This window comes from Dromiciops gliroides, chromosome 4, assembly GCF_019393635.1.
Source record: "Dromiciops gliroides isolate mDroGli1 chromosome 4, mDroGli1.pri, whole genome shotgun sequence".
Classification (NCBI taxonomy): domain Eukaryota; kingdom Metazoa; phylum Chordata; class Mammalia; order Microbiotheria; family Microbiotheriidae; genus Dromiciops; species Dromiciops gliroides.
In genome coordinates this window covers 6103012-6116300 of record NC_057864.1, presented here as the reverse complement: position 1 = coordinate 6116300, position 13289 = coordinate 6103012, and positions in this window count along the sequence as shown.

The window sequence follows — 13289 nt, the reverse complement described above, 5'->3', positions numbered from 1 at the left end:
AATAATTTGTATAATATTGGAATTAATTGTTCTTTAAATGTTTGGTAAAATTCACCCGTAAACCCATCTGGCCCTGGGAATTTTTTCTTAGGGAGTTCATTAATAGCTTGTTCAATTTCTTTTTCTAATATGGGTTTATTTAAGGATTTTATTTCTTCTTCGGTTAACCTGGGCACTTTGTATTTTTGTAAATATTCATCCATTTCATTTAGATTGTCAAATTTATTGGCATACAGTTGGGCAAAATAATTCCTAATTATTGCTTTAATTTCCACTTCATTGGTGGTAACATCACCCTTTTCATTTTTGATACTAGTAATTTGGTTTTCTTCTTTCTTTTTTTAATCAAATTAACCAATATTTTATCTATTTTATTGTTTTTTTCATAAAACCAGCTCTTAGTTTTATTGATTAATTCTATAGTTTTTTTGCTTTCAATCTTATTAATTTCTCCTTTAATTTTCAGGATCTCTAATTTAGTGTCTAATTGGGGATTTCTAATTTGTTCTTTTTCTAGCTTTTTAAGTTGCATGCCTAATTCATTAATCTCCTCTTTCTCTTTTTTATTCATGTAAGCATTTAGAGCTATAAATTTTCCCCTAAGCACTGCTTTGGCTGCATCCCATAGATTTTGGTATGTTGTCTCATTATTGTCATTCTCTTGTATAAAGTTATTGATTGTTTCTATGATTTCTTGTTTGGCCCATTCATTCTTTAGAATGAAATTATTTAGTTTCCAATTGATTTTCATTCTACTTTTCCCTGGCTCTTTCTTACATGTAATTTTTATTGCATCATGATCTGAGAAGGATGCATTTACTATTTCTGCCTGTCTACATTTGACTATGATGTTTTTCTGCCCTAATACATGGTCAATTTTTGAAAATGTGCCATGTACTGCTGAGAAAAAGGTATATTTCTTTCTATCCCCATTCAATTTTCTCCAGACATCTATCATGTCTAACTCTTCTAGTAATCTATTCACCTTTTTCACTTCTTTCTTATTTATTTTTTGGCTAGATTTATCTAATTCTGAGAGGGGGAGATTCAGATCCCCCACTAGTATAGTATTACTATCTAATTCCTCTTGTAACTCATTTAACTTCTCCTCTAAGAACTTGGATGCTATACCACTTGGCGCATACATATTTAATATTGATATTACTTCCTTATCTATAGTACCTTTAAGTAAGATGTAATTTCCTTCCTTATCTCTTTTAATGAGATCTATTTTTGCCTGCACTTTGTCTGAGATAAGGATTGCTACCCCTGCCTTTTTTACTTTAGCTGAGGCATAATATATTCTTCTCCAGCCTTTTACCTTTACTCTGTGTGTATCTCTCTGCTTCAAATGTGTTTCTTGTAAACAGCATATTGTAGGGTTCTGGTTTTTAATCCACTCTGCAATTCACTTCCGTTTTATAGCAGAGTTCATCCCATTCACATTCACAGTTATTATTACTGACTGTCTATTCCCCTCCATTCTATTTACCCCCTTTGTACTTTTCCCCCCTTCTTTCACCCTATTCCTCCTCACTTACATTTTACTTCTTACCCCTGCCTCCCCCGATCTGGCCTCCCTTTTTATCACCCCCCTCTCTTTTCTTTACCCTTTTCTCCCTTGCTTTTGTCCTCCCTTCTATCAGTCCCCCCCCCCTTTCCCTTCCCCTTTTGTTTCCCTAAAGAATGAGTTAAGTTTCTTTATCCCAATGAACGTATATGTTATTCCCTCTTTGAGTCAAATCTAATGAGAATAGGGTTGAAACCATGTTCCCCCCTCCTTTCTTTCCCTCTATTGTAATAGGTTTTTTTCCACCTCTTCATATGATATAATTCATCCCATTCCAACTCCCCTTTCCTCTCCTCCCCATAGACTCCCTTTTTATCCCCTTAATTCTTTTGTATCATCACATCAAAGACAATTTATATTTATACCCTCTATATAAAGTCCTTCTCTCTGCCCAAATACATTTACAATTCTTAAGAGTTATGAGTATTATCTTCCTGTGTAGGGATATAAACTGTTTAACCTAATAGGGTAACTTTTTTTTCCCCTCTGTTTACCTTTTTAATCTTCTCTTGAGTCTTGTATGTTGAGATCAAATTTTCTATTCACTTCTGGTCTTTTCACCAGGAAAGATTGAAAGTCCCCAATGTCATTAAATGTCCATCTTTTCCCCTGAAAGAAAATGCACATTTTTGCTGGGTAGTAGATTCTTGGCTGCAATCCAAGCTCCTTTGCCTTCCGGAATATCATATTCCAAGCCTTGCGGTCCTTTAATGTTGAAGCTGCCAGGTCCTGAGCAATCCTGACTGTGGCTCCATGATATTTAAATTGCTTCTTTCTGGCTGCTTGGAGTATTTTCTCCTTCACCTGATAATTCTGGAATTTGGCTACAATATTCCTTGGAGTTTCCCTTTTGGGGTCTCTTTCAGGAGGTGATCGGTTGATTCTTTTAATGATGATTTTATCTTCTGATTCTATGATATCAGGGCAGTTCTCCTTAATAATTTCCTGGAATATGGTGTCTAGATTCTTTTTCTGGTCATGGCTTTCCGGCAGTCCAATGATTCTCAAATTGTCTCTCCTCGATCTGTTTTCCAGATCAGTTGTCTTTCCAAAGAGGTATTTCACATTTTCTTCTATTTTTTCATTTTTTTTATTCTGCTTGACTGATTCCTGGTGTCTCATGGATTCCTTATCTTCCAACTGTCCCACTTTAATTTTTAAGGCATTGTTTTTTTCAGTGAGATTATGCACCTTTTTTTCCATTTGGCTAAGTGAATTTTTTAAGGTATTGTTTTCTTCAGTGAGATTATGCAGCTTTTTTTCCATTTGGCCAAATGAATTTTTTAAGACTTTGTTTTCTTCAGCTTCCTTTTCCAAGCTGCTGATTCTTTTTTCATAGTTTTCTTGTTTTGCTTTCATTTCTCTCCCCATTTTTTCTTCTACCTCTTGCAATTGATTTTTAAAATCCTTTCTGAGCTCTTCCAAGAAGGCTTTTTGTTCTTGCGACCAATTCACCTTCCCTTGTGAGGCTTCAGATGTAGCCAATTTTAGTCTATTGTCCTCATCTGAGTTTGTGTTGGCTTCTTCCCTATTGATACAGAAGCTCTCAATGGAGAGGGCTCTTTTTTGCTTCTTACTCATTATTGCAGCTTATTTATTTATTCTTTAAGTTGAGGTCTGCTCTGGGGGCACCAGGGTCCCTGTTTTGGGCTTCTTGTGCAGGGGTATAGGTGCTGTGTGACCAGGTTTTTACTCTGAGGCCTTTATGGTGTGTGGAGATCCCCCACCCTGCACTTCCTGTCTGATTGTGCTGAGCCAGCCAGGCGCCAGACCCCGGCATCTGATCCCGCTGTTCGTGGCCCTCTCGGCTGGTGCAGGTAGGTTTTTCCACCGTCCTTCTTGGCCCCCAGATTTTTGAACCAGGTTCCAGGGTCCTCAGTTGTTCGGCTGTGGCCCGCAGCTCCTGCTGACTTGCCCTGACCCCCTCGGCGCTGGGTTGCTGCCCTGCGCTGGGCCTCCCTTTTGCCCGAGTCAGACCGACCTTTTCCTGAAGTCTTCTAAATTATCTCTGGTTGGAGGATTGTGTCTCTCTGTCTCTTTGCAGGTTCTGTAGTTTCAGAATCTGTCCAGAGGCTTGATTTAATGTTCGTTTTGAGGGAACAGAAGGAGAGCTCAGGCATCTTGCTGCTTCCTCTCCGCCATCTTGGCTCCACCCCAAATGTTAGCATTTTCACTGCTATTTCTTGTTACTTGTAAATTTTCAGGTCTTCCAAGTTGATTCAGTCTAAGAAGAGGTGTGGTCACTGTTCTCCTGGCATTTTCTCTGGTTCTTGCTTTTGTTTTGCAACCAAAATTATTCTTTCACTCTATGGAACTGTGACCAGGCTCCTGCTTCACTCAACCATGAGTGCTTTCACTCATTATGTCCCTGGAATTTTGATGTGGTCTCCTATTTTTTTGTGGTCACAAGCAATGATGTTCTTTTCTGCTTTGGGCCTGAGACTAGGGCTTCTTTTCTCCCATAAGTGACAAGTACTCTTCTCCACTCTGGAATTAAAACCAGGGTAACTACTCCTTTTGGTTATAAATGCTAGTGCTCATCTCTGTCCTGGGACTGTATCCTAAAATTGTATATGGGCAATGCGACAAGGTCCTGCACTCAATGCCAGAAAAATATCCCCTATAATCAATCTCCTTCCAAGTAAGCATTTTCCCAACCTTCCAGCCCTCTCTGTGGGCTGATAGCTGCAATTATTGAAGCAGCTGCCCACAAGTCCCATGACTGTGCGATGCACTGAATTGCTCTATTCCTAACTACCACTGTGGTGAGACAGACCTTTCCTCCTGACCTCCTATGTTGTCTCAGTCTGGAAATTGTTTTACCCTGACTTTATGTTGGTTCTTCTTTTCAAGAACTTTATTTTAAACATTATTTTAAAGTTATTTAGAGAAGAATTTGGAACACTTTGGGAAGCTCTTGCCTTTACTCTACCATCTTGACTCTTCCCCTACCACAATAATGATTATGAATTAATGAAGTAATAAATGGAAATAAATATTGTTATTACTATTGTCCAGGCACTATTCTAGCAACTAAGATTAAGAAAACAAAAAATAATTTATATCCTCAAGGAAAAGATAGCACAATTAATAGAGTGGTGGTATTCAGTGGGTTACTTGGTCTAGGAAATAAATGAGAATCATTTTGGCACCTGATTGACATAACATTTCCATGAATAATAGTATTGCTTGAGGGACCATCTACTCCAACCTTCCCATTTTACATGAGAAAATAGACACCCAGAATTTTAAGAAACTTGCTCAAGGTCTTAAGATGGAGTGAGAGAGTAAGCCTTCTAGAACTGGAAGGGAACTCATTGTCTTTCTTGATGAACATCACCATTATTCATATAAGGCAATGGGAGACTGAAGGGAATTACCCTTTGCCTGAAATTTACATCATTTTTTAATGAGGACTATGAACAAGGTGAAATGTCAGTTTCTCACCACCTCTAAATCCTACAGACTTATGAAGTAAAGCATGTCTGAAGATTTTCCTAAGTGTAGATGATAGTATGAAAACACTTTTCAAGCAATATTGATCTATGGATAAAATTAGTTACACAGAAGGATCCCTGCACTAAGATGGTCTACTTTAAAGGTTTAGGAGAAATCTAAGTGTTACTAACAAGGTTTGGGCTAGTTTGATGGCAGAGAGAAAAAATGGAGAGGAAGCAGCAAATAGAAGACATAATCTAAAGAGGAAATATTCAAGATTCATGTGTGGGTAGAAATTCATTCAATAAAAATTAGTGAATTTTCAAAAATATTCAAGACACCATTTATGGTGAAATAAGAAAAGAGATAATGATATGATTTGAGGTCATGAGACAATTAGATTGCAATAATTGTGATTCCTCTGAGAGCAATAGGGAATTTGGGTTGCATGGATACAGTTAATGAACTAGAATTGTGATATATATTTTTTGTTATTTTTAAGATTGTCCATATGCCCAAGAACAATTTTCCATTAATTAGATTTCAGTAATAAAATAGCCAGTCATGGAAATTTTGGGGGGGGAGATACATATGTTGGTGATATGATACAGGTAAAAATTGAAGTTAATAGATGAATTCTTCAAAAGAAAGGTAATTTGGAGGAGGTGAGAAATAATAAATAATTCTAGGAACTTTAATGTTAATGTGACGGAGGTCTCAAGAGTCAGTGATATTTTATTTCTCCTGGTGGCAAGATCATCAAGGGATACAGAGATGACCTTGGAGTCGGGAAGTGTGTTTGTGTCCTTCAGTAGACACTTATTGTTATGCTTTGTTAAATAATTTAACCTTTCATGCCCCAGTCATTATAAAACCTATACATAGAAGAGTAGGCAAAAACATATATTTGCAGAGAGAATTATTGGGAAAAAAGTTACCTAACCAAATAAATCATCATAATCATTGGTAGTGGAAGAAGGCAAAGGTAGTGAGTAGGGATGGAGAGAGTGAAAGGAAGAGAGGGTGAGATTGATGATAAGGAGGAAAAGAGGGAAAGCTAGGTTGCACATTGCATAGAGTACTAGCCCTGGAGTCAGGAGGAACTGAGTTCAAATTCAGACACTTGGCACTTACTAATTATGTGACCCTGGGCAAGTCACTTAACCCCAATTGCCTCACCAAAAAAAAGGAGGAAAAGCAAAAGGAGAACAACAACAAGGAAGAAGAAGAAGAAGAAGAAGAAGAAGAAGAAGAAGAGAAGAAGAAGAAGAAAGAAGAAAACAAGAAGAAAAAGAGAACAAAAACAAGAATTCCAAGACCAAGGAGAAAAATAAGAACAAGAACAAGATGATCAAGAAGAACAAGAACAAGATGATGATGATGACGATGACAACTAATGGTGGTGAGAAAGGTAAGAGGAAAGTTTTGAGAGGTTGTGATAAAAATAAATCATATTAATACATAGACTACTTCACTTGCCTAAGTATGTTTCCATTATAAAAGATGATAGCTGAGAATCTAAATATTTAATTACATAGAGTATGTGGTTGACAGTGAAATATAAATCTTTTGGAAGTCAAAAGGATTGGTAGAGATTTGGAGATAAAGGCAGCTTACAGTGATACCTTATATTACAAGAATCTATTCTACTTACCTAAAATGATTGGTGATGATTTTGAGTACAATGTTAAATGTGGACTTTTAGCCATAATTATGGAGATATGGTATAGTAAGGATTGCTTTTAATTTGCTCTAGACTCAGCCTGGGCTTTTTAGTCCAGGAATAATGTACCAGAGTCCATATGGAAGGCTCATGTTCCAGGAAAGACATTATCATCTTTCCAAAGTAGATCTAACATCTTTTTTGCAAGTGGTTCAATCCATATGGAAGGGAGAATCAGACTAGATTTTTTTTAAAAGAAAGATAATATTTATTTTCTTTTCTATTTATGTTTTTCTATTGCTATTGACAATAGTATAAAAAGGACTTTGTAAATATTGTGTAGTCTTTTCTAAGGGTAGATAGGTGACTCAGTGGATAGACTGCTGGGCATGAATTCAGGAATACTCCGCTTTCCTGAGTTCAAATCCATCCTCAGCCACTTACTAGTTGTAGTAAGTCACTTAATGCTGGGCAGGTCACTTAACCTTGTTTACCTCAATTTCCTCATCTAGAAAATGAGTTCAAGAAGGAAATGGTAAACCACCACAGTATTTTTGCCAAGACAATTCAAAATGTATTTATAAAGAGTTGGACATAACTGAAAAAAAATAACTGAGCAAGTTGAAATGATTGGAATGATGCCACCTACTGGAGACTTGCTGTGGAGAGCTCCACCATGAGGAAAATGCCTCAGAGGCATTGTGGCTTTTCCTTGGCGTCAGGAAATGACGTTTGCTCATGGGTGCTGTCTATCAAGTCTACCAGCCAATCAACTGGAGGAGCCTCCTATGGTCTGGGAGGAGACAGGAAGGAGGAAAGGGAGCCTGCGCGAGGGAGCGCTGGCCTTTTTGGCTTCCGGACTTGATGGTGGTGGCGGCAGAGGACTTCACAGGAAATTTGAGGAAAGATAGGAATGCCAGGCTGTTAGAATTCTGGTAGCTTCTGAGGCCCGATAGCCTCACCCACAGCATATACTTAAAATGTCTTTGAATAATCACTTAGTTTATAAAATTTAGTTTTAAAGAAAAGCAAAAGAAACAAAAGTCAAGAAACAAAGCAAAACCAAAAATAAAAATAAAAAACAAAAGATTCGCTAAGCACCCTTTTGTGCTCTTAAAGAACTTAAAGGTATGGTGAATTCCAGGTTTTTTTAGTGCCTTTCAAAAGTCAAAACAAAACAAAACAAAAGCTTCAGTGCTTTTGCCTGTAGAAGGAAATGCTTGTTAAATTTTCCTTGTGGTGGAGCTCTCCACAGCAAGTCTCCAGTAGGTGGCATCATTCCAATCATTACAAAGTCTATTCTATTCTATATCTCTTTTATCTCCCTGCCTTTATTCCCTTTGTTCACTTAACTTAAAAAGACCTAAAGTAATATGTAATATTTTTCACATAATTCAGATGCATCTAATCTCCAAGTCAGAATGCAAGTGAAATCAAAATATATTGCTTGACATTTCCCCAACTTTTGGTCCTAATATGTAGTACAACATAAAACATGAACAGATGACAAGAAAGACAGAGTAAAAACAGTTGTGCATTGTTCTGTTATTAGGCCAAGTAAGGTAAAGACTAGTCAACAGACATGCTTTAGTACTCTAAATACTAAGTATCAGATTGTATTAAATATACTACCCGAATTATTCATGAGGTTTGACTTAAGGAATGAGAATTGATGAGAAGTAAGAACTACAATTGAGGTACAGTGTGACTGTCCCTAATTTTCTGGCAATGTCTGGGAATTTGCTCATATTCAAATACATTAAAGCAAAAGCTTTGGCATTCACTGCCACTGGAGATTTTTAAATGAAAAACTAGATATTTAATATTAACATTCACAACACTTATTATTACTCTTTTGTTGACAATCTGATGGCAAAATGATTTGTGATTTTTATTCTCTAAATTGTTTCTCCTCCCTATCTTATTTTAGTAGCAATAAACTACATTTCTTTTCATTTTTTCTTTGAATTACAATTGGTCTACACGGTATTTCATCAAGTCAGATCTTATTGGATGCTTTCATAGGCATATAAGGACTATTTTCAATCACTGGTATTTAAGGCTGAATCCTCAGACATAGTGTACATCTGCTCTCCTACTAACAAGGGAGAACCTGATCCAACATTATCTATTCAGGATGCTGGATCCTTCCAGCTTTTAGAAACTAATCCCCACTGGGTATAAAACTGGATGGATGCCTATCTTAGTCTAGATACATGCCCTGGGTAGCAAGTTGAGGTTGATTTTTCAGCTGTGTTTCATCACCTCAAAAGAACAAAGTGACAAATTAATTTATCTATATTAATTTCACTTAGTGGATGATGGAGGTTGTAATTGGGTCTTGTATGACTCTCTGAAGCATTTAGATTGGTCTGAAAACAATATTAACATAAATTATGCATCAAGAAATCCTTTGAATTTAAAAGGCTAGGTAGCTCCTATTTGTTGAATGATAGTGATCTTGTGGGTGTGGATAAAATAACCTTTGATCAAAAGATTACACACAATAGTAGAGGCAAGATACAATTTAGGGATAGATTTTGAATTGAGAAGTCCTTGGTTCAAATGCTCCTTAAAACTGTTTCTATTGTTGTTGCCCTGAGAAAGTCATTTAATTTCTTTGAGTCTTTTTCAACATGAAATGAAGGTAATAAATAATACCTGGAGAACTTGGCTCCCAGAGCTATTCAGATGAGTTCATGTGAGTAAAATATGTGGAAAACTTCAAATTCTGTAGAAGTAAAGTAGAGGAGTAAGGAAAGATATGCTCAATAGGGTGAGAGGAAGAGTGAGGAAAAAGGAACGAGGGAAAGCATACAATGGGTAATTACAGCTAAGAAGGGGAATGGGATGAATTTACTCCCAAAATGGAAATGAATAACAGAATACTAAAAAATTCAATGCAATAATATGTTGCTTTCAAGAAACATTATAAAAATGAGAGATACATACATAAATAAAATAAATGGCAGGAGTAGAATTTATGATTTTAAAAAAATCTGGGATTGTAATCATGATCTCAGAAACAATAAAACTTAAAATATATCTAATCAAAAAAGAAAAAAATACAGAAACTACATTATTTGTCAGCAATATTATTCAATATTGTTTTAGACCTTTAAAAAAACTAGAAAGTATAAAATACCTGAGTATTTACCTGTCAAAACAGAAACAGGAACTATTTCAACATCAACACAAAACATGTTTTATAGAAATAAACTCAGGTCCAAATAGTTAAATTAATACTAATTTTTCATGGGTAGCTAAAGCCAATATATTTTAAATGAAAAATTTAGCTAACATACAGACGCAATGTTATCTCAATTACATTATTTTAAAAATATATATATTTTACTGAGTTAGAAAAAATTAATAAAATTCATTTGGAAGAACAAAAGTTCAAGAATATCAAAGAACCCAGGAAAAAAGATGTAAAGGAAATAAGAGCAGTATCAGACCTTAGACTATCTTATAAAATGAGAGCATTTTCAAAGTGTAAAATGGATAATTTCAATAATTTTACATTATTTTTTCTTGTCTAAATAAAACCTATGCAACCAAGACTTAAAAGAATGCAGAAAATTGGTGGGGGTGGGGGGGAACCAACTTTCATGGATAATCTCTCAGATCACATGTGACTGGGTAAGAATACTGCTGTGCTGTGAGAGACAATGAGCTGGTTGACGAAACAGTATGGAAAGGTTTGGACTTGTGATAGAAGATCCTATCCACATTCAGAGAAACATATGATGAGTGAAAATAAGCACAATAGTCTTACATGTGTATGAGCATATGTTTTTCTGCATGTGTACAGATATCTATGTATACATATATGCATATTTATGTATTGCATGTGCATGTGCATGTACATATGTATATTTCCACACTTACATGCAACCTTCTTTAGGGTTGCAGGTGGAGGGGAAAAATAATAATATAAAAATTAGACATCAGAGAACAAAAGATAACAACAACAATGAAGAAGCAAAGAAAAGCTGGGGAATTTGAAAAGTGTGTAGCATTTATTATATAGGTTTTCTTGAAATAGAAAGATTTATTTAGAATCCTCTTCTAACTTCTGCTGTGTACATGGCAACTTTTTTTTTCTTTTCTCAATTGGTATTTAAGTTTAAGATTAAAAAAATTTCTAAAAGCAAAAAGAAAACTTTAAATCTCTAAACAAGTGGCAGCTACTCTTAATATTATTACATATTTCTCATATGGTTAAAATTACTACCTGTTGGCATTCAATTTTTTGGCATAGGATCTTCCACCTAATAAGAAAATTATAATCTATAATATTATGATTAATCATGATGATGATAATCTTATTGATGGTTATGACTAATGTTTATAAGAAGTTTTACATTTTGGAAAAAGTATACATATATATATATATACATAATATAATTTGAGCATCACAAAAACTTCATGAGGCTGGCATCTGACATATTGTTATCCCCATTTTCAGTATACAGAAACTGAGACTCAAAGTAGTTTAGTATCTTGCTGATTGCCACATGACATGTATAAAAATGTAGAATTTGCGTCTAATTTTGCCCAACTCCAAATCTAGGACTAAAATTCATTAAGTCACATTGCTTCTAATATATGATGACTTGCTTTGTCTTTGAACTCTTTTTATCACTGCTTACTAAAGTACCATTTTCCCATAGTAGGCTCTCCGCAAACTCTGGTCATTGTTGGTGATGGTGGTTATATAGTGTTATTTTATCATATTCTAAAGCATTATCAAGCTATTTTTTGTGGCTTCAAAAATTTTCTCCAGCATAATCCATATTGCTTAGCAGATAAGCCATTCATTGTCCTTCACATACTTTCATAAACTGAACCTAATTAGTCTAAAGTATTTTTCTTTCTCTTCAATAGCTTGCATTAAAAATACATGAGACTCAGCAATGCAATGATCCAAGACAATCCCAAGAGACTAATGACAAATCTTATTATCCACCTCCATAGAAAGATCTGATAAAAAGAGCACTTGTACTTTGTACATATATAACTTGGTTCCTGTCTTGTGGAGGAGGTAGGAAAGGGAAGGAGAAAAATTTGGAACTGTAAATCTTATTAAAATGAATGTTGAAAACTACCCTTACATGTAACTGGACAAAATAAAATAAATGCTTGTGGCAAAAAACAAAAAAACAAAAAAACAAATAAAAAACAAACATGAGACTTTGCAATAAGAAAAGCAGATTCAAGCTGATTTTTTTTTTTTTGGTCAGGCAAATAGATATTTTTAAGATAGACTGGCAATGTGTTATTTCTTCTGTCCTTTGTTGCTCTCACAGATGGAGAATATATCTTCTCTGCTGATTAATCAGTCAGAGAAGCCATTTCTAGCACAGGTGTTAGAAAAAGACTCCTATGATGTCTCTTAATATGCATTGCTTTCTCATATTTCTTTTTTTCTGTCTCCATTATTTGTCCCTTTTTCTTCTCTCCTTTCATCCCTTCCTCTGAATCTTCAGGAATTGTGGGGCTAACCAACATGAAGAGGATTAGAGTAGAAGATTCTGAGAGAAGTAGATGAATAGACATTCTAGAATGTGTTAGTCATGAAGCATCAAATCCCTGGAACTTTCTTATACCATTGTATTGGTGAGAAGAATCCAGTCTATCGAAGTTAGTCAACACATAATGTTGATGATACTGTGTATAATGTTCTTCTGATTCTACTCATCTCACTCATCATCAGTTCATGTAAGTCCTTCCAGGTTTCTCTGAACTCTTCCTGCTCATCATTTCTTATAGCAAATTAGAATTCTATTACATTCATATACCACAACTTGTTCAGGCATTCCCCAATTGATGGGCATCCCTTCAATTTCCAATTCCTTGCCATTAGACAAAAGAATAACTATAAATATTTTTATTCATGTGGGTCGTTTTCCCTTTTTTATGATTTCTTTGGGAAAAAGACCTAATAGGGATATTATTGGGTCAAAGGGCACACAAAGATTTATAGCCCTTTGGGCATACTTTCAAATTGTTCTCCAGAATGGTTGGATCAGTTCACAGCTCCTCCAACAATGCATAAGTATTCAAATTTTTCCACAGCTTCTAGAACACTTATTTATTTGTTTATTTATATATTTATTTTTGTCATATTGGCCAGTCTGATAGGTAAGAGGTGGTACATAAGAGTTGTTTTAATTTGTGTGTCTCTAATCAATAGTGATTTAGAATATTTTTTCATATGGCCATAGATAGCTTTGATTTCTCCATCAGAAAACTGCCTGCTCATATCCTTTGACCATTTGTCAATTGGGGAATGACTTATGTTCTTCTAAAATTGATTTAATTCCCTTTATATTATAGAAATGAGGCTTTTGTCAGAAATACTGGCTATAAAAATGGTTGCAAGGCTGTATGCCTCCCTTCTAATTTTGGATGCATTGCTTCTGATTTTTACAAAACCTTTCTAATGTAATCAAAATCATCCATTTTGCATTTCATAGTATTTTATGTAACTTGTTTGGTCATGAACTGTTCTCCTTTCCAAAGTTCTGAGAGGTAAACTATTCCTTTGTCTCCTAATTTATTTATCATATTGCCCTTCATGTCTAAATCTTAAACCCATTTTGACCTTATTTT